This window comes from Asparagus officinalis, chromosome 6, assembly GCF_001876935.1.
Source record: "Asparagus officinalis chromosome 6, Aspof.V1, whole genome shotgun sequence".
In the NCBI taxonomy this organism is placed as follows: Eukaryota; Viridiplantae; Streptophyta; class Magnoliopsida; order Asparagales; family Asparagaceae; genus Asparagus; species Asparagus officinalis.
In genome coordinates, this window is record NC_033799.1 from 64672975 (window position 1) to 64699777 (window position 26803).

Below are 26803 nucleotides of genomic sequence, written 5' to 3' on the forward strand. Positions count from 1 at the left end.
GCAGGTGAAGGCAAAGCATCAGAGATCGGCATGGGCACTTCAGTCTTTACTTATTCCAGAGTGGAAGTGGGCAGACATTTCCATGGATTTTATTGTGGGGTTGCCGAAGTCGAAGAAAGGGAATGATTCTATTTGGGTGATAGTGGACCGGTTGACGAAGTCAGCACACTTCATTCCGGTGAGGACCACTTATACAGCCAAGGCTTATGCGAGGATCTTCATTCGGGAGATAGTTCAACTTCACGGAGTTCCGGACACGATCGTATCAGATCGAGGATCGGTTTTCACTTCACATTTTTGGAGGAGTTTTCAGGACTCATTTGGCAGCAGACTATCTTATAGCAGTGTATTCCACCCTCAGACGGATGGTCAGACAGAGAGGGTGAATCAGGTATTAGAGGACATGTTACGGGCATGTGTCATTGACTTCCAAGGCAGCTGGGAGGATCATATTTCATTGGTAGAATTCGCTTATAACAACAGTTATCCGGTGACGATCGGTATAGCTCCATATGAGGCATTGTACGGGAGGCCCTATAGATCGCCTATATGTTGGGCAGAGCCAGAGGAAAGCTTGATGCTTGGGCCAGAGCTAGTGAGACAGACTACCGAGAAGGTAGCATTGATCAGGGAACGGATTTTAGCCGCTCAGAGTCAGCAGAAGAGTTATGCAGATAATAGGCGAAGACCCTTGGAGTTTCAGGTTGGGGACTCAGTTATGCTGAAGGTGTCGCCTATGAAGGGCGTACAACGATTTGGGCAACAAGGGAAGCTTGCGCTAAGATATATTGGACCATTTCAGATTTTAGAGCGCATTGGAGCTGTGTCATACAGACTAGATCTTCCAGCATCGATGTCTAGTATACATAATGTATTTCATGTTTCTATGCTCAAGAAACATTTGCATGATGAGGAGCAGCAACGAATATTGGATGCACCAGAGATTGAGCTTCAGGAGGATTTGACTACTATTGAGCTTCCGGTTCGTATACTTGCTAGGGATGACAAGAGACTCAGGAATAAGGTGATTCCCTTAGTGAAAGTTCAGTGGAACCGAGGAGGCATTGAGGAGATTTCTTGGGAGCGCGAAGAGGACATGCGTCGCGACTACCCACACTTGGTTGAGCAGGTAAATTAATTCTTATTATGTTATATATCTTACTTTATGTATTATATCAAATTGTTATATTCTATTTAACCTAGATGAGATAGTAAAATATAATAAATTAATATATTTGAACACAATAGGATATATGTAATAGAGGAGAGGTTATCTATAGTTAGGATTATTAATCGCACCGAATGATATAGATATTCCATAATTAAAGAGAATAGCGAGATATTAATATTTAAGACGTTATATAATAAATTCTATATGTATATACTAATATATCAAATACATTTGAGATTGATACATTATTCGAATTTTGAGAGATGGGAAATTAATATTTATTATTGAGGGAGATAGATACAAAATATATAAAATTAGAAGTGATATAAATTAAAATCATTATCTTATATGTGATAATAACTATAAAATACACTAAATCATACAAAATCAAAAAATAAATCAATATAAATAAATATAATCAAACATAATCACATAAAAAAAAAAAATAAAAAAAAAAAAAAAAAAAAAAAAAAAATAAAATAATAAAAAAATAAAAATATCATAATACACTCACAAATAAATAAACAAAAAATACCAAAAAATAAAAATAAAAACAACACAAAAAATAAAATAAATAAATAATAATACAATATATATCAAATATATAGAAATAGATATAATAAATCACAAAACATACAATACAAAACATCCATACAAAAAAACACCAATCAAAATAAAAAAATACAAAAAAAATACTCATAAACAATAGTATAAACATTACATTATAAATACCAACCATGTATAATAGGAGAACACCCCAGAGTAGTATACATAACAGTACACAAAGACAGAACAAACGAAGATGATATACACAAGCAAACCAATGATCACATAAAGCATCGGCCGAAAGCCTATATCATTAAAACAAGCTAGCAGACGGAATTGACCGCCCGACTGATCAAACAACGTACAGAGCGATCAGCACACACACACCACAACCACGCTCGTCGACGCCCAGCGATCAGAGGGTTTTCTCAGGTTCGGGTTCAACGGGTTTTCGGTCGGGTTTGTGAGTTGGTATATATGCTATAATCCGAGAGAGCCCGTTTTGAGTTCTGAAATTAAACCTAGCCCCTCTCTTACCTAAAACCCTAATCCTATTTGTTGGTGAATTTGGGAGAAGTTCTTGAAGGATGTTGCAGCAGCTCTGGTGGGATCCAGCGAAGAAACGTTCTCCCTTTAGTTCAGCGATCGTTACTCACACAGAGCGAGTATCATCGTCGCCCAATCCCCACCCCTATTTCTATGGTTTTTCGATTTTTCATGAGTTTTTGATGACCAAAAGGTATTTTATATAAAAATGAAGTTCTTTTAACCAACCATGGATTGCAAGGAATCAATATTTTTCCAGTTTGTAAGGGTTCACCAATGTTTTGTCTAATGAGATTCTAGATCTGAGATTTCTTAAACAAGAGTTTTAATTCCATTTAGTTTATTGTCATTATAACGTTTAATTGCTTCTCATGTTTTGAATTAGGAATTTGGGATTCATGCTTTGAGATTAGTTGTGTTTTCTGCTAGAGACATTAAGAACACTTTATTATCGTAGAAATTTCTTAAAAAATTTGTTTTAGGTTTGTGCTTGACAAAACCAGATTAGGTTGTCCATGGGTCCCATCGGCGGTCGACCGGAGCGGTCGCAGCTGAAAGGAACTTCTGATACAGGGCAGAGATCGTCGCGTCCGACGACTGGTCGACCAGCAGACGTTCTAATCCGGTCGATCGCGACGTTCTGTCGGTCGACCGAGCTGCCGCAGCGGTCGACCGCGGCGCCCTGGCGGTCGACCGAAATGCCCCTCGTGTCAGAGCGCGGTCGACCGGTCTGGTCGACCGCCACACAGTCTGCCTGTTCTGTCTGTTTTGTTCATGTTCGAAGTTTTGGCCTGTTATTTGACTCTGGTTTGTAGTCTTATTATGTATTCATGTATAATAGATGATCCGAAGGTACCAATTAGGGACATGCGCACTGATTTGAGTGTGAACAGATTTATGTAGAATTTCACTATGTACCTTGGCTGTATTTTCACTATTTCACAGTCCTCGTGTTGGACTATAATCCATAGAAGTCCTCGTGTTGGAATATAATCCATTTCAGTCCTCGTGTTAGACTTTTGCCAACTATCCCGTGAGTTTGGAAACTACAGTATACAAATCCTGTAACAGACATGGTTCTTAACCCTGCATAAGACATTCTTGCAGAAGCCCATGATATGACACTATGTAGATTTTCGACATGACACTCATGTGAGCTATATCATGATATTCATGTAGGCTATGACATAGAACTACACTTACGTTCTGAGATTGATTGTATTTCTTTTATTACTGTTCCTGTACTAGAACCTCGGGTTTGGTGGTTAGGGGTTTACAATTTGAGATACAAAGTATATACATGAGGGTTTCCTTGTTTGGATTATTTCGCTCGACGTACCTATTCTTGTGTTGTAAATCTCTAAATACTAAAACCCTCTTTAGAAAGATCAATGATTTTAAATCTATTAAGTATTATCTGTATTTTCATATACAACGAGCCCTTTTTCCCTTGGGGTTGGTTGTGATGTTACTCGCTAGCGCTTTGACGCTCGTTGTCCCTCCCATTTCAGGTCACGAGCCAGGAGCCCGGAGAGTCGCAGGTTGATGGCGACACACTTTAGTGTTCCGTTGTTTAGTTATACTTATATTGGAGCTCCACTATTGATTTTGTTAGACATTTGAGAGTATTGTTTTAGAAGTTGTAAAGGCTGTGTGCCTTATTTCCTCTTGTCCAGATATTTGTATTTGAGACTTGTTGAGTACTCCAGTTCATTTATTCAGACATTGACTATGTATTTCCATTTGTTGGATGATGAGACATCTACTTGATCAGTATTATTTCATCAGCCCTTCGTGTATTATCTTTTACTTGCTTTTGTACCTACACCTGTTATTGACTCTACTAGATAGATGTTAATTGTGATGGTGAAACATGTTGTTGCACGGTGTGGTGCATGGCATGTTTGACATTCTTGGTTTCACCTTGGACTGCAGCCTTGTGTGAACCCAGGGGCGTCACAGTTGGTATCAGAGCTCTAGTTCCAGTATCCTTAGGATCATCCTGTGTCGAGTCGTGGAGCTAGGATAGAGTTTCTTAGGATTCATGTATAGAGTCCGTAAGGAATTCCTAGTATGAGTGAGGACGATATATGCGTATATCTCAAAATTTGAGAAATTTTTTTTATGATAACTATTTGGTATAAATTCAAAGTATTTGTATGAATACTATATGTTGTGAAAATTTTAATGTGATACGTTATTTATAAAGGTCTGTTTTGACTCATAAACTTTATTTTTCTTATCACCAGAGAAAGAGAGATAGATGGCAGGACGTGGTAGACCTCGCACCAGGAGAGCTAGCCAGGCAGAGTCACAACAGACTCCATCAGAGCAGCAGTCAGCTCAGTCTGAGCCTCAGCAGGCTCCACCTGAGCCGCAGCAGGCTCCTCAGTATTTGGTGGACATCATGGCTCCTCTCATTGCCCGTATGACGACCATTGAGGAGTTGGTGACGACTCATATTACACTACGGACACCACCACCACCAGTAGCTTAGCAGCAGGGGATACCTGCTGTTCCTGTCAGAGAGAGACCCCCAGAGGTCACGCCTGCAGCCATTCCTCTAGCAGTCCCAGATAGAGCCACAGAGCAGGAGGCTTGGCTCCGTATGGTGGAGAGGTATCAGAAGATGAGGGCACCAGAGTTCCAGGGGTCACCAGACCCTCTTGCAGCACATAAGTGGAAGGAGGATGTGGGCAACATTCTGGACATACTCGGTGTAGACTCAGTCCAGAAGCAGAGATTGGCATCCTACAGCCTGAAGGGAGATGCCGGGAGATGGTACCGATTATAGTTTACCCCAGGGCAGAGGATGACCCTCACGTGGGAGGACTTCATTTACTTCTTTGAATTATTCTTTTTCACTTAAAATATTCATGTTTAGGATAATCAACTAGAAAACTAATTGATAGAAGAAGAATTTGATAATCTATACTTATCTTAAATGGTTTGATAGGTTATGCTTATGAATTCTAGGATTACTATCTTGTTGTTGTTCTTATAATGAATTGTAATTTTAACTTAGATGATAATTTGATAGGTTATACTTTTCTTAAATGGTTTGATAGTCTATACTTAATAAATCTAAGTTGAAATATGATAAAAAGAGAATAGTTTGTATTTTGTAATTGAGATTAGCTAGTGGATTAAATTCTAGATTTCTCATATCTTTAATTGTATCCTCCATCTTGACTTTCTTGAATTTTCTTTTTATTTTTGATTTTATTTCTTGATTTTATTCATTCTTCTTTCTTCCTTATATGATTTCATTTATTCTTTGATTCTTTCTTCTCTGCTCTAAAATTCAATTTATTATCTCTTGCATATATTCACAACAATCACTCATCACAATCATACTTATTCTTTAATCATATTTTTGTCATGCACAAAACATAAGAACCAATTCTAATAATCTTTTAAAATCACCTTTCTCGTGGATCGATAACTTTTTATACTATAACTTGATCAATTGTGCACTTGCAATTTTAGTACATAATTATGCCGCATCAGGATCCAATTGAAGAGAATCTGTTCATCCTTATATGAGGGCTTGATGAAAGGGTGTCAGTCTTGGAGTCGCGATTTGTCTAGGCCAGGACCGTGGAATAATTCTATCTGCCTAGGGATGGTGAAATCGTAGTGGCCATGCCCCACTGCGATCTTCACCAGGCCCTGAGGAGTTATCTACTCCAAGGGACCTTGGTAGAACAGGAGCTCTTCGGGTGCTTCGAACATGTCTGAGAGGTCTATTTTAAGCTTCAAGGGAAATTGGAGGCCGAGAAGACCACCCAAGAGGATGCTAAGGCAAAGGTGGCTGTCCAAGAGAAGGAACTGGAGGCTTGGAGAAGAAGTAATGGTAAGTAGTGGTGAGAGGTGGAGGCAAGGGAGGAAATGCTGAAGGAGCTGAGGGCACATAGTAAGGAGAAGTTAGCAATGATCGAGAAGCTCAAGGAGGACCTTAATTGTCTTGAGCATGCAATTCATGTGCGGGATGAAAGGATGAAGTACTTAGAGTACAAGATCGAGGTTGAGAGGTGAGAGAGCATCATTACTTTCGAGCGGGCTCGGTTGGCTCACCAACTTTCTGAGAATCTTTAGGATCGGCTAAAGGAAGAGGTGGATGCTCATGAAAAACTTAGGAAGGAGCATCCTGAGCCGCACTGAAGCCCGAGAGACAACGAGAGCCGTCTCTTGCTAAAGTGCAAGCATTGAAAGGTCACCTCAATGACCTTAAGTCTGAGGCTTACTGAGTGGAGGTTGTGGAGAAATACCACAATAGTACCCTTAGAAAGGTTGAAATAGCGTTGGCCTGCAAGACCAGGTTCGACTACTTCAGGAATTAGGTCCAATCGGACCTTAAGCCGGATCTCAACTGGTTCCACTACCCTCCCCAGGTTGCCAATTCTCTTGATGCTCTTAAGGAGATAGAGGCTAGGGGAGGCAGACTGGTCTTGGATGCCGATAATGGGGATGATGATGGTGAGGAGCCGAGTGGTGACTCTGACCAAGATAGTTCCGCTTGTTAGGCTGAAGATGGTAACGAGGCTGGGTCCGAGCCCTTGTCGAATCCTCAACCAACTTCTACCACCGCTAATTCTCCTACTGCTACCCTAGATTTAGCTGCTCCTCGACATTTGTCTTCTACTTCTAGGTCCAAGGCAGCACCTACTCTAGGTTGGGACCCATGAGAGTTCGCTGCATTTGTTCTTTTTCTTATTTTTTAAATTGGTGTAACTATCAATGTAAATATTGATGTAAACAATTTGATACATGAATGAAAGTTATACTTTAGTCTTTTTTATCTGAGTACCTTCTTCATCTATATTTATGTTTATCTATAGCCTACCTCATTTTGAGATTTATAATTTAGATGAATCAGCTTCGTGCCTTGGTTTTATTCTGAGGGGACACTAAGGTATTTCGAGTTGGAGTCAATCGAGTCAATTGTGTGCCTTGGTTTTATCCCGAAAGAGTATTGAGGTCTTTCGAGTCAGAGTCAACCGAGTTGATGATGTGCCTTGGTTTTAACCTGAAAGAGTATCAAGGTCCTTCGAGTTGTAGTCAACTAAGTTGATGGCATGCTTGGATTTATCCCTAATAGGGTACTAAGGTCTTTTGAGTTGGAGTAGACTGAGTTGATGATGTGCCTTGGCTTTATCCTAAAAGGGTACATGGTCTTTCGAGTCGGAGTCGACTAACTTGATGACATGCCTTGGTCTTATCCTTGGGTACTAAGGTCATTCGAGTCAGTGTCGATCAAGTTGATGACGTGGCTTAGTTTTATCCTGAAAGTGTACCAATGTCTTTTGAGTTTGAGTTGACTGAGTTGATGACATGCCATTGTTTTATCCTGAAAGGGTACCAAGATCTTTCATGTCGGAGTCGACTGAGTTGATGACGTTTCTTGGTTTTATCCCGAAAGAGTATCAAGGTCTTTTGATCGGACCTAGGATATCTACAAGGTTTAAAAGCACTATAGAGGTATAGCATAATAAAATTTGTAAAAGAATATTCATAATCATGCGAGAGTCTTACAGTCACATTTATTAGAAATATTTCTTAAGATATTCTATATTCTAAGGATGCTACAAAATTCTTTCGTCTGAGCTTTGAAGTTGATAAGTTTATGGATGCACTTCTTCGATGACTAAATATGGTCCATCCTAGTTGGTGGTTAATTTTTTGTGCTAGGTGTCTCAGTTGAAGATCGCTCTTCGAAGGACGCGATCACCAACGCTAAATCTTTAGGGTTGGATCTTACTATTGTAGTGCTAGGCGATGTGCTACTGATTGATAACTTGGGTCCTAAGGGATTTTTCCAAAACTTCGTCCATGAGGTCGAGTCTGACTTGAAGCCAAGTCGCATTTAAGTCTTCATCGAAGTGCTGCAAGAAGATGGTAGGCATGTCGACCTCTACTGGGACGACTACTTCGGCTCCATGTACTAATTTGAATGGAGTCTCCCTTGTCGAGTCTTGTCCACATTCTTCTTCAAGGCCTAGAGTATGCACTTGTTAGCGATGTCAGTAAGTTCGTTGCATTTTTGGTGCACCACTAAAGTAAACTTGAGCTTTATTTTTCATTCTTCACAAAAGCTTTAAAAGCCTCTACTGTCGAATTGGGTGCCATTGTCAATGACAAATAAGATGGGAGCTCCAAAATCTATAGACGATTAATTTCCATACAAATTTGGTGCTATTTCTCTCGCTAATTTTAGCCAATGATTTGGCTTCTATCCATTTTGTGAAGTAATCAATAGCAACAATCGGGAATTTTTGTTGCCCTGAAGCTATAGGGAAGGCCCTAACAAATCCAATACCCATTGAGCAAAGTAAAAAAGTCTTATGAGGGGAGTGAGTTGTGTAGCTGAAGCTCGTGACATGTTCAAGAAGAATTGTCATGTCTTGCATATGGAGATGAGTCTTTTGGACTCGACTAGGATTGTAGGCCAATTGTAACCTTGGCATACCACTTTCTGAGCAAGAGTTTTAGCCCTTAGATGATTCTCGCAAGTTCCCTCATGGATCTCTCTCAAAATATAACTAGCTTCAGCTAGCCGGAGACATTGGAGATAGGGCCCCACACTATTGCCAGAGTTTGACATTCAATAAAGCTGTTTATCGAGCATAAGATTTCTTTAAGAATTTCTCTGTGAACTTCGTGCTTTAGTAGTATTCTCTAGTGAGGTTCCCCCTATAAGATACTGGGTGAGTAGATCCATCAATATGATAAAAAGAGAATAGTTTGTATTTTGTAATTGAGATTAGCTAGTGGATTAAATTCTAGATTTCTCATATCTTTAATTGTATCCTCCATCTTGACTTTCTTGAATTTTCTTTTTATTTTTGATTTTATTTCTTGATTTTATTCATTCTTCTTTCTTCCTTATATGATTTCATTTATTCTTTGATTCTTTCTTCTCTGCTCTAAAATTCAATTTATTATCTCTTGCATATATTCACAACAATCACTCATCACAATCATACTTATTCTTTAATCATATTTTTGTCATGCACAAAACATAAGAACCAATTCTAATAATCTTTTAAAATCACCTTTCTCGTGGATCGATAACTTTTTATACTATAACTTGATCAATTGTGCACTTGCAATTTTAGTACATAATTATGCCGCATCAGGATCCAATTGAAGAGAATCTGTTCATCCTTATATGAGGGCTTGATGAAAGGGTGTCAGTCTTGGAGTCGCGATTTGTCTAGGCCAGGACCGTGGAATAATTCTATCTGCCTAGGGATGGTGAAATCGTAGTGGCCATGCCCCACTGCGATCTTCACCAGGCCCTGAGGAGTTATCTACTCCAAGGGACCTTGGTAGAACAGGAGCTCTTCGGGTGCTTCGAACATGTCTGAGAGGTCTATTTTAAGCTTCAAGGGAAATTGGAGGCCGAGAAGACCACCCAAGAGGATGCTAAGGCAAAGGTGGCTGTCCAAGAGAAGGAACTGGAGGCTTGGAGAAGAAGTAATGGTAAGTAGTGGTGAGAGGTGGAGGCAAGGGAGGAAATGCTGAAGGAGCTGAGGGCACATAGTAAGGAGAAGTTAGCAATGATCGAGAAGCTCAAGGAGGACCTTAATTGTCTTGAGCATGCAATTCATGTGCGGGATGAAAGGATGAAGTACTTAGAGTACAAGATCGAGGTTGAGAGGTGAGAGAGCATCATTACTTTCGAGCGGGCTCGGTTGGCTCACCAACTTTCTGAGAATCTTTAGGATCGGCTAAAGGAAGAGGTGGATGCTCATGAAAAACTTAGGAAGGAGCATCCTGAGCCGCACTGAAGCCCGAGAGACAACGAGAGCCGTCTCTTGCTAAAGTGCAAGCATTGAAAGGTCACCTCAATGACCTTAAGTCTGAGGCTTACTGAGTGGAGGTTGTGGAGAAATACCACAATAGTACCCTTAGAAAGGTTGAAATAGCGTTGGCCTGCAAGACCAGGTTCGACTACTTCAGGAATTAGGTCCAATCGGACCTTAAGCCGGATCTCAACTGGTTCCACTACCCTCCCCAGGTTGCCAATTCTCTTGATGCTCTTAAGGAGATAGAGGCTAGGGGAGGCAGACTGGTCTTGGATGCCGATAATGGGGATGATGATGGTGAGGAGCCGAGTGGTGACTCTGACCAAGATAGTTCCGCTTGTTAGGCTGAAGATGGTAACGAGGCTGGGTCCGAGCCCTTGTCGAATCCTCAACCAACTTCTACCACCGCTAATTCTCCTACTGCTACCCTAGATTTAGCTGCTCCTCGACATTTGTCTTCTACTTCTAGGTCCAAGGCAGCACCTACTCTAGGTTGGGACCCATGAGAGTTCGCTGCATTTGTTCTTTTTCTTATTTTTTAAATTGGTGTAACTATCAATGTAAATATTGATGTAAACAATTTGATACATGAATGAAAGTTATACTTTAGTCTTTTTTATCTGAGTACCTTCTTCATCTATATTTATGTTTATCTATAGCCTACCTCATTTTGAGATTTATAATTTAGATGAATCAGCTTCGTGCCTTGGTTTTATTCTGAGGGGACACTAAGGTATTTCGAGTTGGAGTCAATCGAGTCAATTGTGTGCCTTGGTTTTATCCCGAAAGAGTATTGAGGTCTTTCGAGTCAGAGTCAACCGAGTTGATGATGTGCCTTGGTTTTAACCTGAAAGAGTATCAAGGTCCTTCGAGTTGTAGTCAACTAAGTTGATGGCATGCTTGGATTTATCCCTAATAGGGTACTAAGGTCTTTTGAGTTGGAGTAGACTGAGTTGATGATGTGCCTTGGCTTTATCCTAAAAGGGTACATGGTCTTTCGAGTCGGAGTCGACTAACTTGATGACATGCCTTGGTCTTATCCTTGGGTACTAAGGTCATTCGAGTCAGTGTCGATCAAGTTGATGACGTGGCTTAGTTTTATCCTGAAAGTGTACCAATGTCTTTTGAGTTTGAGTTGACTGAGTTGATGACATGCCATTGTTTTATCCTGAAAGGGTACCAAGATCTTTCATGTCGGAGTCGACTGAGTTGATGACGTTTCTTGGTTTTATCCCGAAAGAGTATCAAGGTCTTTTGATCGGACCTAGGATATCTACAAGGTTTAAAAGCACTATAGAGGTATAGCATAATAAAATTTGTAAAAGAATATTCATAATCATGCGAGAGTCTTACAGTCACATTTATTAGAAATATTTCTTAAGATATTCTATATTCTAAGGATGCTACAAAATTCTTTCGTCTGAGCTTTGAAGTTGATAAGTTTATGGATGCACTTCTTCGATGACTAAATATGGTCCATCCTAGTTGGTGGTTAATTTTTTGTGCTAGGTGTCTCAGTTGAAGATCGCTCTTCGAAGGACGCGATCACCAACGCTAAATCTTTAGGGTTGGATCTTACTATTGTAGTGCTAGGCGATGTGCTACTGATTGATAACTTGGGTCCTAAGGGATTTTTCCAAAACTTCGTCCATGAGGTCGAGTCTGACTTGAAGCCAAGTCGCATTTAAGTCTTCATCGAAGTGCTGCAAGAAGATGGTAGGCATGTCGACCTCTACTGGGACGACTACTTCGGCTCCATGTACTAATTTGAATGGAGTCTCCCTTGTCGAGTCTTGTCCACATTCTTCTTCAAGGCCTAGAGTATGCACTTGTTAGCGATGTCAGTAAGTTCGTTGCATTTTTGGTGCACCACTAAAGTAAACTTGAGCTTTATTTTTCATTCTTCACAAAAGCTTTAAAAGCCTCTACTGTCGAATTGGGTGCCATTGTCAATGACAAATAAGATGGGAGCTCCAAAATCTATAGACGATTAATTTCCATACAAATTTGGTGCTATTTCTCTCGCTAATTTTAGCCAATGATTTGGCTTCTATCCATTTTGTGAAGTAATCAATAGCAACAATCGGGAATTTTTGTTGCCCTGAAGCTATAGGGAAGGCCCTAACAAATCCAATACCCATTGAGCAAAGTAAAAAAGTCTTATGAGGGGAGTGAGTTGTGTAGCTGAAGCTCGTGACATGTTCAAGAAGAATTGTCATGTCTTGCATATGGAGATGAGTCTTTTGGACTCGACTAGGATTGTAGGCCAATTGTAACCTTGGCATACCACTTTCTGAGCAAGAGTTTTAGCCCTTAGATGATTCTCGCAAGTTCCCTCATGGATCTCTCTCAAAATATAACTAGCTTCAGCTAGCCGGAGACATTGGAGATAGGGCCCCACACTATTGCCAGAGTTTGACATTCAATAAAGCTGTTTATCGAGCATAAGATTTCTTTAAGAATTTCTCTGTGAACTTCGTGCTTTAGTAGTATTCTCTAGTGAGGTTCCCCCTATAAGATACTGGGTGAGTAGATCCATCCAATAGGGTTCAATAGAGGTCTCGGTCTGTAGGACTGAGCCTGTTGAAGCTTTCCTAAATCTGTGGTTCTTAAGGGTGTCCATGTATATAGGCCCTGAACTATTCCCTAAACTAGATGACCCAAGCTTGGATAAGGCATTCGCCTGAGCGTTTAGGGTGTGGGGGACTTGGGCAATCTTGAAGTCCTTGAAGTTGCTTAGAAGCTCATTGAAAAATTAAAAAAGCGCCACTGCCTCCTTCTCTTGAGGATCCATCCACTTTTAGCAACCACCATAGGGAAAACTTGAGCTCCACCTTGATTGCTAAGGTAGCTTGAAGTTCTACTAGAAGTGCTTTATACTCGGCCTCATAGGACTATTCCAACACCACTACTCCTTATCTTGAGGATCCATCCACTTTTAGCAACCACCATAAGGTGAACTCGGGCAGGTCATGCTCGGGAGTACTGTGCTTCCAAGAAGCAGGCGTCTTGGCTGTCTTGGATGTCAAAAGCTCAGGTAGAGGGGCTAGTATGAGTAAAGATGGCTCGTCATCCGTTGTGGTCGATTCTGTTAAGAAGTCGACCAATGCTTGGGCTTTTATGGTCGTTCGGGGCTTGAATTGCACATCATTTTCACTGAGCTCGTCCGACTAATTGATCATTCACCCTAAAGCAATAGGACTACAAAGTGCTTTCTTTAAAGTCAAATTCATGCTCACCATGATGGTATGAGGCTTAAAGTTGAAGCCCCCCTAGCTGTAATTATGAGAGTGAAGAAGGCCTTCTCAATAAGAGTATAGTTGAGTTCGATTGCCTTCAAGATCCGGCTGACATAGTATATTGGTCTCTATGCATTACCTTTTTCTTCAATTAGGATGAAGGTAATGGCTTCTTAGGATATGGCCAAGTAGAGATACAAGGTCTCTCCTTCTCATGGACAACTAAATGATGGTTTGGTGCTCAAAAGTTTTATAAGGTCATTGAAAGCCCTACTGCACTCGGCCATCCGTCTAGTACCTTCCTTCAATTTCTTGCTTCCTCTAAATATTTTGAAGAATGGAAGACTTCTCTCTACGAATTTAGAAAGGAAGCACCCCTAACACTGCTGTCTTGCCATTTAGCTTCTACACATCCTTCAACATGCGGTGTTTAGGTAGCTATTCTATGGGAACTATCCTCTCGGGATTGATCTCAATGCCCCCATTGAGTAATTTTGAACCCGAAGAATTTACCAGATGCACTCTAAAGGCACACTTGGCTAGGTTAAGCTTCATACAGTAGTGCTAGAGGACAAAGGAGGTCTCTTCAAAATTCAACACATGTGAGAGAGGTGGCTGCTTCTACTTCACGAGAATGTCGTCTATGTAAGCTTCTACATTACAACGAATTTGGTGCTTGAAGTTCTTGTTGACCAATTTCTGATGTGGCCCCTGCATTCTTAAGACCAAAAAGCATTACCTTGTAGCAGTAGGTTCCTTGGTCTGTGATGATTGAGGTTTTTTCATGGTCATATTCTGCCATGAGGATCGGATTGTATCCAGAGAAGGAGTCCATAAAATTGAGTACCATGCTAAGGGATTTCTTAACATATTAGTTAGCAACTCCGGGTACCATGCTTCCCTAATGAAGCCAGCTCTAAGGAGTCAATCAACTTCATTTGTGGCCACCTTCTGCCCCTCTGGGCCGAGATGTCTCTTCTTCTATTAGACCGGCTTGCTGTGTCAGTCGAATGAGATCTCATGACTTGCAACTTCTGGGGAAATTCATGTGTCTTTGAGACCCTAAGTAAATACATCAGCGTTCTTGCACAACAATGTGATCACAGCTCCTCTTGAGGTTCAACGAGGTTAGACCCGATCTTGATCCTTTTTAAGCCATCTAGGTCGATTGGCACTTCCTGAAGTTCTTCCATGGGAGTCGTTTGCTCTTGCTCCAGCTTTTTCTCCATTTGGAGACATGTCATTTCAATTGGTAGGTCTCTAGAACATCTTTTCCTTTCATCGAGAGTAGATAACACGATTTAGCCCCCTTTTGGTTGCTCCTAACAATCCCGACTCCTTCAAGGGTCAGGAACTTTACCATTTGGTGGTAAGTTGATAGGACAACCTGTAGGCTATTCAGGGAGGTTCTCCTAAGAATAACGTTGTAGGCCGACTTGATATTCACCACCAAAAACTAGATCTTGACAGTCGATTTGGTGAGGGCATTCATCGACCATTAAGGGGAGTGTGATCATCCTTTCTAGTATGAGTGAATGTCCCATGAATCCAATGATGGGACCTTTGCAGGGCTATAGTTTAGACTTATCGATGCTCATCTGGTGAAGGCTTCATGGAACAAGATGTCAGTGGAATACCCCATGTCAACCAAAATCCTCTTGACTCGAAAGCTATTAAAATATCGACCAATATGATGAGAGGGTAATCGTGGGATGTCTTGATGTCCAATGCTCATCTATCATATTTCTTTCGAGCATTATTGACTTTCCTACACCTACCAGATCATCGCTAATGATGTTGATGATGCCTCAACTGCCAGTCTCTACAGGCTATCTGTCTGGCTATTGTTGGGAATGTGGCAATCTAGAGTAGAGCCTCCTACTAGTTCCCCTTGGAGCGGTCTTTTCTGTCTTACTGGGAGATGAGACTTTTTAGGAACTCTTTTTGAATTAGTTTCATGATATTCCTCTGGAGGATTCATCAATCATCGGTGTGATAGCTATGATCTCTATGGTATAGGTAGAACTGGTTGGGTCTTGGTACAGAGGATTTGACTGCATGTGGGAAGGAGTGAAATTCAAGTACCCCTCTTTCTAAACCATGTAGAGGGCTTGTGATAAGGTAGTGTTGAGGGAAGTAAGGGCCCGCCTCTTGGCCACCTCTTTCCTCTGGTCCCTCTTATCAGCCTGTTTGGCCTGGAATCAATTCTAGGTAGAAGTGTCGGCTCCTGCTGCTGATGCTGCTATCGTTGTTGTAATCATTATTACTGCTTCTACTGCCTTGGCCACCGTCTTATTTGCTCAGGCATCTTCCTATCCATATACCTATGTACCTTGGCCATTAACTACTCATAGCTGGTGACTCGTTTCTTGTTGAGTGAGTTGGCTAACTTGTTGCGCTGTAGCCTAGACGCAATCGTGGCCATGGAGACCATGTTGCCAGGCTCATCAATTTCTAGCCTCTTGGCTTAGAACCTCTTAAAGTAGTCCCTAAGGCTTTCTCCAGGTTCCTACCTCATTCATAGCAAGATGTGGGAAGGTAGTTTTTGCTTTGTGTCAGCCAAGAAGTGATGCATAAACTTCTGGCTGAGCTGTTTGAAGCTATTGATAGATTTTTTGTCCAATGAGTTCCACCATAACTTAGCACTTCCCATCAAGGTCACTGGGAAAGACCTACAGGTGATTGGTTCTGATACTTTTTGAATGGTAATCATGTCATAGAAATTATGTGTATTCTTAACTAGATCTCCATCACCTTTATACTTCTCTATGTGAGGCATCTTGAATTTGTCACAGGTGCGTTCATGATCTAATTGGCAAGGGGAGCTTTCCCCCTAATGGTCTCTCGACTACTGTGTGGAAAGTCCAATCGTAACCAAACGTAGGGTTGGTAGCCGAAGGACTTGGAATGGTATGAGAAGGCTGGAGGCTATGCGATACTGTCTGTGTGGCATCGACCTCATAATCGAAATTGAGGCTTTTCCCCATTGCTTTCATATATGGCCGAGGTTACTGAGGGGAAGCCGTGAAGCGAATCCATTGATAGAACGGGAGAGATATGTACTTAGTGTAGTACTCGAGGACTTGCTGTTCGGCCTGAGTGAGAAGCTCAGGAGGAGGAGGGATGAATGACTGACCTGCTAGAGATAGAGGAGGGATAAAAGATGATAAGGGTTGTTGGGAAAGGAATCCGACTGAGGAGCTCATTGTTGAAGGCAGCGAATTGCTGCTGGAGAGATTGAGAAATGCTCTAAGTGGATCCTTCTAATTGGACTTGAGTGACATGGTTCATATACGACTCTTCAATAGATAGGTTGAAGGATCGACTAGGGCAATCAGACCCAACCATTTTATGTGAAGAAAAATGAAAGACCCCACAATGGGTGCCAGACTGTTGATGTCAGTTATAAAAGTACCCTGGAGGGGGGTGAATAGGATATATACTAATCTTGTCCGAATAAGATGCCAAATTAAAACTTATTAACTAATTATCCTAGCAAGAATGACATTCAAAAGGATTATATGCAAGGATGAACAATATGACAATAGGCGATATAAACAATGAGCACAAGATATAAGAGAAATATATGCTAATGCTAAACACAAACACATAATATGATCACGGAGTTTTGTCACCCTCGACCTACGTTACCGCTCCTCACCCTTGAGGAGATTCTCAACTAATCACAAAAAGCTACACAATTCGGTTTTTAATGCTCACCGATAACGTTTACAAATCACACGTTGATAATCATACAATACACTTCTTTAAGTGTTGGCCTACCCATGTCACCTTCTTCAAGTGCTTGGATTTACTACCTCTCCCTAGGTTTTACAACCAATGCTACTCCTCTTGGAATTAACCATGGTCTCTCCCAACCATTCCTCTAAGTGTACTTGTATATTGCAATGTGTTCTCTCAGTTATAAGCTCAAATAAATGATTTTGTTCTCTAATACAAATAAGAATGAAAATGAAAGCTCACTTAATGATACAACCTCATAACCCAAATATACAATATGTGAAAATACTAAAGCTCAATGGGTGTGTGTAAATAATGAGTATAAATAAAAACAAACTTAATTAAAATCTAGCTTATAGATTTGATAATCAAAATACAAATTTGCTAGAGATTGAGTTTAGAAAAACTTCTCTGAAGACAGGAGAAATAGAAATATGAAATTTTGATGCTCAAACTAAATTGACCACCTCCTCTTGTGAAACTCTCTTCACATAAACAATACACCAAAATTTTTTCTTTAAAACACTTAAACAAACTCATAAAGTTTCTTTAAAACACTTAAACAGATGAAGCGATAACAAATCTCGACTTGAATTGTGATGGCCTCATTCCTATTTCCTCCAACCTCCAAGATGTCGTCATTAAGCTCAATTCCAACCAACCACCAACGGATGATCTTTGTGTAGAATACCTAATAAGCAAACACAAACACTCGACAAATGGTGTTAGGAATTGTTTATTAATCATCAAAACTAGATTAGATGGTAGGCTCATAAACATAAGACCTAAAAATCTCCTCCTTTTTGATGATCACAAACAATCTACACAAAGAGAAAATAAATATACATGATACCAAATGTACGTACACATTATAATCCTCATGCATAAAACCAATGGGAAGCAAAGCCAACGTATACTCACAAATACTTGTTTCTCCCCCTTTACCAACATCAAAATGAGGAAAACAATCTCTTATTGATAGGAGGAGTTTTTTTGTTCATACTCACAAATGATAAGCATATTGATACATGCTATGAATTTTGATAGGAGGAGTTTTTCCCTATATTTTTTTATACTCACTCATGCTTTTTGATAGATGGAGCTTATGCTCTCTTATCTCTTATTGTTTTCCTCATTTTTATACATACTTTTTTATACTCATGATTTTAAAACCAATGCTTATCAAAATGATGAAAGCAAATAAAGGACTCAAAATGATATATGCTTTTAAGGCATCAATATGTGAGTATGAACAAAAATATCATGACAACTCACATAAAGAAAAAGAACACATATAGATATATCATTATGACAATGGTGTCTTAATACATAGATTTTAAAACAAATCTTAAACAAAAATTAATGCATAAAATAACTTAATTAAAGTTAAAAAATAATAGTATAAACAAATCTACAAAGGCAACAAAATGATGATCCAAACATCATTCGGAAATATTCATGAAAGAAAACCCACAAAGGAAAATTATGAAAATTCATGAATAAATCATAATATCAAATAAAATGCATGAATTAATTTATGAAAATTCATGAAAGAAAATTCATAAACATTCATGAAAATCCATAAATTCATGAAATGATTTTAAATCCAAACGTAGGCCAAAAATTTATGCAAACATTAATTTTTGAAGGAGATAAGAAATGATCAAGCAAATATTTGAATCAAATGATAAGCATGCTCAAATTACCTCTTATAAAACAATCTCTTGGCAAAGAGATTAGGTAAATATGTCCGCCAATAGAGATTTTATATAAATATGGGACACATCTTTCCTATACGCATAAACATACAAATAACTAATGTCGAACTATTATGTGTTTCATCCAAAAAGATAAAAAAGAAGTATTCTTATGATAAAACCGTGATACCCCTGGGTTCCCACAAGGCTGCAGTCCAAGGTGAAACCAAGAATGTCAAACCTGCCATGCACCACACCGTGCAATAACATGTTTCACCATCATAATTAACATCTATCTAGTAGAGTCAACAATAGGTGTAGGTACAAAAGCAAGTAAAAGATAGTGCAAGAAGTAACTGATGAAATGATAGTAATCACATTAATATCTCATCATCCAACATGCAGAAATACATAGTCAATGTCTGAATAGATAACTGGAATACTCAACAAGTCTCAAATACAAATGTCTGACAAGAGGAAATAAGACACACCGCCTTTACAACTTCTAGAATAAGACTCTCAAATACCTAAACAAAAGTCTACTGTGGAACTCCAAAAAAAAAAATCTAAGTAAACAGCTGAAGCTAAAATACCTCGCCATCAACCTACGGCTCTCCGGACTCCTGGCTCGTTACCTGAAAGGGGGAGGGACAACGAGCGTCAAAGTGCTAGCGAGTAACATCACAACCAACCCCAAGGGAACAGGGCTCGTTGTATAAGAAAAATACAGTTAATATATAAGAGATCAAAAATCATTGATCTTACTAAAGAGGGTTTTAGTATTTAGAAATTTACAACACGAGCATAGGTACGTCGAGCGAAATAATCCAAACAAGGAAACCCTCATATATATACCTTGTATCCCAAATTGAAAATCCCTAAGTACCAAACCCGGAGTCTAATACTCCTGTAAGAAAGTCATATACAGGGTTAAGAAATATGTCCGATACAGGAACTAAATACTGTGGTTTCCAAACACATGGAATAAGTGGCAAATGTCCAACACGAGGACTGAAATGGATTATAGTCCAACATGAGGACTTCTATGGATTATAGTCCAACACGAGGACTGTGTAACTGTGAAAAGTATATGCGGACAGATATACATAATTTAAACTCACCCGCATCTCGGTGTACATGTCTAAACTTGTGTCAAAAGTCATCCCACATGTACAGATAAATCATTAACATGGTAAACTAGGGTCAGGTTATCGAGGCGACCCCAAAAAGAAACCCAAACAGATCAAAAATCTGTAAAACAACTCATCAGTCGACTGATGTGTCGACTGATGACGTCAGTCGACTCACATGTCGACCGATAAGGTTCAGACAGCACAGCCTCAGCTCAGTAATCGACTGATCAGTCGACTGAGAAGCTGAGAAAACAAAATCAGCCCGTCAGTCGACTGATCAGTCGACTGATGACTGAAAATCTGCCCGTCGGTCGACTGATCAGTCGACCGATAGACTGCAGAAACTCTGTACAGGTTGAGATTTACCCAAAATTCGATCTAAACCCATCCCCATCAATCCCAAGCATGAAAAATACATGATATCAACATATATACACCAATCTGGAATGAAAGATCCACAAATAAACATTTATCAAAAACCTTAAACATATAAAAACATGTTTGATACGTTTTGAAATCAATAAATCATGAATTAACTCTTGTTAAACGTTTTTCAGATCTAGATCTCTTTAATAAAACATTTATGATCTTTTTATAAACTGAGAAGCTCAATACTTCACATTATATACCACAAAGATTCATTCTTTGTACTAAAAATACGTTTTTGGCTCAATAAAACTCATTAAATTCAATAAGTTCATGCAAAAATAAAAGGGACAGAGTTGGGCGAGATGTTACTCGCCTCTGGGTGATGAACAACTCCTGGATCTCAGAGAGTGTGGTTCCCCTTCGCTGCAACGTTCAGATCTCGACGAAAATCCTCCAAGTTCTTCCCCAAATCACCAAGAGCAAAACTAGGGTTTTTGAGATAGGGGAGAGGGGCTAGGGTTTTCTCAGATCTGAAGATGAGAGGGGTGATTTCGGGTGAGAGGGAATATATACGAACAGTTAAACCCGACCCAAACCCGAACCAAATCAAAACAGACCCGAAACCTGTAAAAACTGGAAATCAGCGTATCAGTCGACTGATGTGTCGACTGATCTGGAAAAATTTAGTTTTTTTGTGCATGTTTGCTTATTTGCAAAACCATCGCACAAAATTCTACACCATACTCTCATATCATCTCAAATAACTTGTTATCATGTACATTAATGACCTCAAGCTATTTTCCATGAAAGAAATAATTATTTACTAATAATTCACATATCTTCATATAAAAATTACGGGGTTCTACATTCTTCCCCCCTTAGAAGAATTTCGTCCTCGAAATTCGGAAACTATATGCATCTCACAACATGAACTTCCAAATAAACATATAGAGATATTTATACTTAACGATCTAAAATGGTAATATTCCCGCTCAAACCCTAATCTAGTGGAACTAGTACATCGGGTGAAAAATCCAAACAAGGAACCCCCCATATATATACCATGTGTTCCAAAAGATTAAAGAATTAAGCGAAAATATCTTCATTCTAGTGTTAAATATAAACATAACCAAAGATATAAACATAAAGTAAGATATATAACCTAATAAGAATTAATTTACCTGCTCAACCAAGTGTGGGTAGTCGCGACGCATGTCCTCTTCGTGCTCCCAAGAAATCTCCTCAATGCCTCCTCGGTTCCACTGAACTTTCACCTAGGGAATTACCTTGTTTCTAAGTCTCTTGTCCTCTCTGGCAAGAATACAAACTGGTATCTCGACAGTAGTCAAATCCTCCTGAAGCTCAATCTCTGGTGCATCCAATACTCGCTGCTGCTCCTCATCATGCAAGTGTTTCTTGAGCATAGAAACATGAAACACATTGTGTATACTATACATCGATGCTGGAAGATCTAGTCTGTATGACACAACTCCAATGCGCTACAAAATCTGGAATGGTCCAATATATCTTGGCGCAAGCTTCCCCCGTCGTCCGAATCGCTGCACGCCCTTCATAGGCGATACCTTCAACATAACTGAATCCCCAACCTGAAACTCCAAGGGTCTTCGCCTCTTATCTGCATAGCTCTTCTGCCGACTCTGAGCAGCTAAAATCCGCTCCCTGATCAATGCTACCTTCTCGGTAGTCTGCCTCACCAGCTCCGGTCCAAGCATCAAGCTATCCTCAGGCTCTGCCCAACATATCGGTGATCTACAGGGTCTCCCGTACAATGCCTCATACGGAGCCATGCCGATTGTCGCTTGGTAACTGTTGTTAAAAGCGAACTCTATCAATGGAATGTGGTCCTCCCAGCTGCCTTGAAAGTCAATGACACAAGCCCGCAACATGTCTTCCAACACCTGATTTACTCTCTCTGTCTGGCCATCCGTCTGGGGGTGGAATACACTGCTATAAGATAGCCTGCTGCCAAATGAGTCCTGGAAACTCCTCCAAAAATGTGAAGTGAAAACCGATCCTCGATCCGACACGATCGTGTCCTGAACTCCGTGAAGTCGAACTATCTCCTGAATGAAGATCTTCGCATAAGCCTCGACTGTATAGGTGGTCCTCACTGGAATGAAATGTGTCGACTTAGTCAATCGGTCCACAATTACCCAAACTGAATCATTCCCCTTCTTTGACTTCGGCAACCTGTTCGCGGGAAAAATTGTGTTCTTCATTGCTGCCATTGCACACTCTTGTAATAGTTTATCGATTATAAAAGATCCGGTCTTTTTATAAGATCCGGTTACAACGAAATCAAAGAAAAAATAAAAAAAAGATTATAACTTTCATTTTACGTCGAACGAATCACGAGCTCCTGTTTTGCGGTCACTCGCTTTGTGGGTTCTTCGCCTGCGCCGGGGTTTATCCGTGGACCACCGCGTGATCTAGATCTGGTCGGATCTATGCAGTATGACGGGTATTATTTCGCCAAGGAAATAATAGCCGAGGGTACTATTTCGCCAAGGAAATAGTAGCCTTTAGTTCTCGGGATCAAAGGCCAAGCTTTGATCCGGAGGATGACTACGTAGATCTGAGATCCGGTTCCTCTCGAACTCTTGCCTTATTTGGCGTTGACGATCGCCGAGCACCGGATCTGGAAGAGCAAGTCCTCAAAGTCCCAAAGCTTCAATCTTTTTTAGTTCTGAGTCTTGAATCCAGCAGAGCTTCGCCTCCAAAAGTTCCAACCTCCAAAAAATGAACACTCAAGGGCCTATTTATAGGCTCTCAGATTTGTGCCCGGGCACAGATCTGGCCGGCCACCTATAGGTGGGCCGGGCCCCGAGCCACCTAGAGGTGGCTCGGTTTTGGCCGAGCTATGGTTGGATGACTCGTTGACTCACCGAACTGTTAGCTTGATTCCGCATGCGAATGGATGTATTCCATTGTTTGCGTGCGGTTCGTTAGCCTCGTCGCCTCGTTAATCCGCTTCGTTGCGTGTCACTTGGCTTTGGCGTTGTGGACTGATGCTCGTGTTTGGATACGTCACCCGATGGTTCGTCGGTTTGTGCCGAGCTGTGCTAAGGGACCTATAAGCAATTTTATACGCCTACAGATACCCTCTCCAAAGTATTTCAGTCTCGTTCTTTTATAGAAGAGTCTGGAATACTTTGGATATGATTGTCCCAACCTTCAGTCGGTGTAACAGGACCTTGGAATGGCTTCTGTTCTTGATTCCTCTAATCCTCCAGGCTATTCGGTTCTTTGTCGAATGTCTGTAAGAGTTCCGGTGCTGCATTTATTGTCTGACTATTGTCAGAATTTTGAACTTGAAGTCGATTCCTGATTTTCTGATTTTTAACTCATGTTTGTCGTTTCAACACGGAACTGAACATCGATTGTTAGCGCTAAGTTCTTATTTGCGACACGTTGTCTGGCGTAGTATTGTTGAGTTATCCTTAAGAATATTTCTAGAAAAATATTCTCCAGGAACTTCTCAACCAAAAATAGGGAACAATTTATACTCATATACCTTATTGGAGTATTAAGAAGCAGTTTATACTCGTATACTTTTCAGAGTATTGATTCTTTCATTGCAACGCATTGATAGGCGTTGACCTAGGGTTACGTGTTGACCTTAGGGTTTTGAACATTGTACGTTGACTTTTTGATCGTAACGCGTTGACTGGCGTTGACCTAGGGTTACGCGTTGTCCGACGTTGATCTTAGGGTTTTGAACGTCGTACATTGACTTTTTGATCGCAACACGTTGACTGGTGTTGACCTAGGGTTACGCGTTGACCGGCGTTGACCCTAGGGTTTCGAATGTCGTCGGATGCTCAAGCCACGAGACCAACTAATGAAGCCGATGCGTCAGTGACTCTCGTATTTATAGGATTTTTGGCAAACCCTCAGCCATCAACGGGTTTGACTACCGTTTGAGTCGGGCTAGCATGCAGATTGTTCAAGTCCGTTCCGCATGTGACGTTAAGCTAAAAGAGTTAACCCTTTTAGTGCTACGATCTTGAATACGTAGACTTCGTCTTTCTCCTGTGAAAAGACTAAACAACAACGTGTATGAGACGTTGACTTAGGATTTTTAGCAAATCCTCAGCCTTCAACGAATTTGGCGTGCTTTTACCGACTACCGTTTGAATAGGGCTAGCATGCGGATTGTTTTAAATCCGTTCCGCATGTGACATTGTGCTAACGGAATGAACTCCCTTAGACTTGCTGGTACGACTTCGAATATGTAGACTTTGCCATTGTTAGGGGCATAGGCTACCCAGCAACGCGTATTAGACGCTGACTCATCCCTACTTAGGCTTCGGGATAAAATACCCCAGAATCGAACTCTGGTGTCTTTTTCTACGGAGAAAGACTAAACCGGTGACGCGTGTTAGGCGTCGGCATATCCTTTCGTAGGATTCAGGATGAAATTCCCCATGCGTGTAAGGCATGGATTTTGGTGTTATTAATAACAACCTGTCACAATATTGAATATGTGAACGGGTGTTCTTTTTAACGGTTAAGAACTAACCGGCAGCGCAGGTTAAGCGCAGACTTATCCTTGCTTAGGTTTCAGGATAGAATACTCCAGAATCGAACTCGGGTGTCTTTTTCTACGGAAAACGACTAAACTGGCAGATCGTGTTAGGCGCAGACTTATCCCTGCTTAGGATTTGGGATAAACTTCCTATACGTGTGAAGCACGGATTCTAGGAGTTTGAAAAAATGGAGTCTTCTCTTGGGGCAAAGACAAACCCGATGCGGGAGAGGAAGAATTTTATATTCTATCTCCCAACACTGAAGAGGAAGAATTTTATATTCTATCTCTAGTTAGAAAGGAGACTCGAGGTGGGATCTCCACCCCCAGAATTCGGAAAGGTGAAACTAAGAGTGGGATCTCCACTCCGAGAATCGAAAAGATTCGGATAACCCTAACTATCGGAAGGTTTGATTACCGAACTAAAGATGGATCTCTCGTTTATCGAGAGTGAATTTTGGTTGTGGTCCTAACTGTAGGAAGGTTTGACCAAGTAGGAGGTTTGAGGTGACCCTAACTATAGGAATGTTTGATCACTCGATTTGAAAGTGGACCTCTCGTTCATAGGAGGAATCGAGAGGGGATTTTGACTATGGTCTTAACTGTAAGAAGGTTTGACCAATTGGGAGGTTTGAGACAATCCTAACTGTAGGAATGTTTGATCACTCGATTTGTTGACCTCTCGTTCATTGGAGGAATCGAGAGGGGATTTTGATTGTGGTCCTAACTGTAAGAAGGTTTGACCAATTGGGAGGTTTAAGACGATCCTAACTGTAGGAAGGTTTGATCGCTCGATTTGTGGACCTCTCATTCATTGGGGGAATCGAGAGGGGGTTTTGGTTTTGGTCCTAACAATAGAAATGTTTGACCAATTCTGAATATTATGTCCAAACTCTAGCAATGAGAGTGGTGAGAGTTTGAATGGGAGTTTCTTATTCATTACCTTACTGTGGTGACCGGGTTATCCCTAAGAATACACTATATGGATTTCTTTTGGGAACTTCCCGTTACATGAATCATCCACCCCCATCTTTCTTTGCAAAACCGGGTCTGGTATTGTACTCAGTTGGGTGTTCGGGTTATCTTTAAGGATATATGATTCTCTAAGAACTTCCCGTTACATAAATCGTCCACCCCTAGCTTCCTCTGCTGAACTGGTTCGGACATTATTCTCAGCTACCTGACCGGGTTATCCTTAAGAATATTAACATAATATTCTCTAAGAACTTCCCGTCAAAAGTGGGAAACAGTTTAGACTCATATACCTATTAGAGTATGCAGGGAGCAGTTTAACCTCTTGCACCTGTTGGAGGATTGAGAAGCAGTTTATACTCTTATACTCATCAGAGTCTTGCCGTTCTCAATTGGCTTACCTTAGTGTTATAACGCCGGCTTCAACCAAGGTCTGAATACTATTCTTGAGAGTAAAGCAATCCTTGGTGGGATGAAGGACCCTCCTGTGGTATGCACAGTACTTTGGATCTGTCGTGTTGTCAGCTTCCTCCTGATTTGTGATAGGTGGTAGCTTGATCTTGTTACTTTCAAGGAGGGATTCGAAGATGGCTGGAACGTCTTCGTCCTTGAGAGAGTACTCTTTTTGGAGTCTCGGACCCGAAGTCTTTTGCTGCCTTCATGATTGCTGTTGTGACGTTTGATTAGCACCATCAGCAGCTACAGGTGCCTTGCCCTTACCACGAGAGGCGAAGTTTGAGTTCAGCGGATTAACCGTCGGTCGGTTCCTCTCAGCCTTCTTCCTTCGGAGGAAGCGTTCGGCTTGTTCACCGCGCACCTTCAAGTCTTTCCCAATATGTCCAGCGAAAGGTTGTTGTGGCAGGTCTGGAGGATGAATTCCTCGGTGATCGGGTCCCGACAATTCATCGCCTTGTTTCGGAACCTTTTGACGAAGGCGTCGACCAACTCCCCGTCTTTTTGTGTTTTATCAAGAAACGTTCCGATGGATATTTCGGTGTCGTCGTCGAAGAAATTGGCGAGGAACTTAGT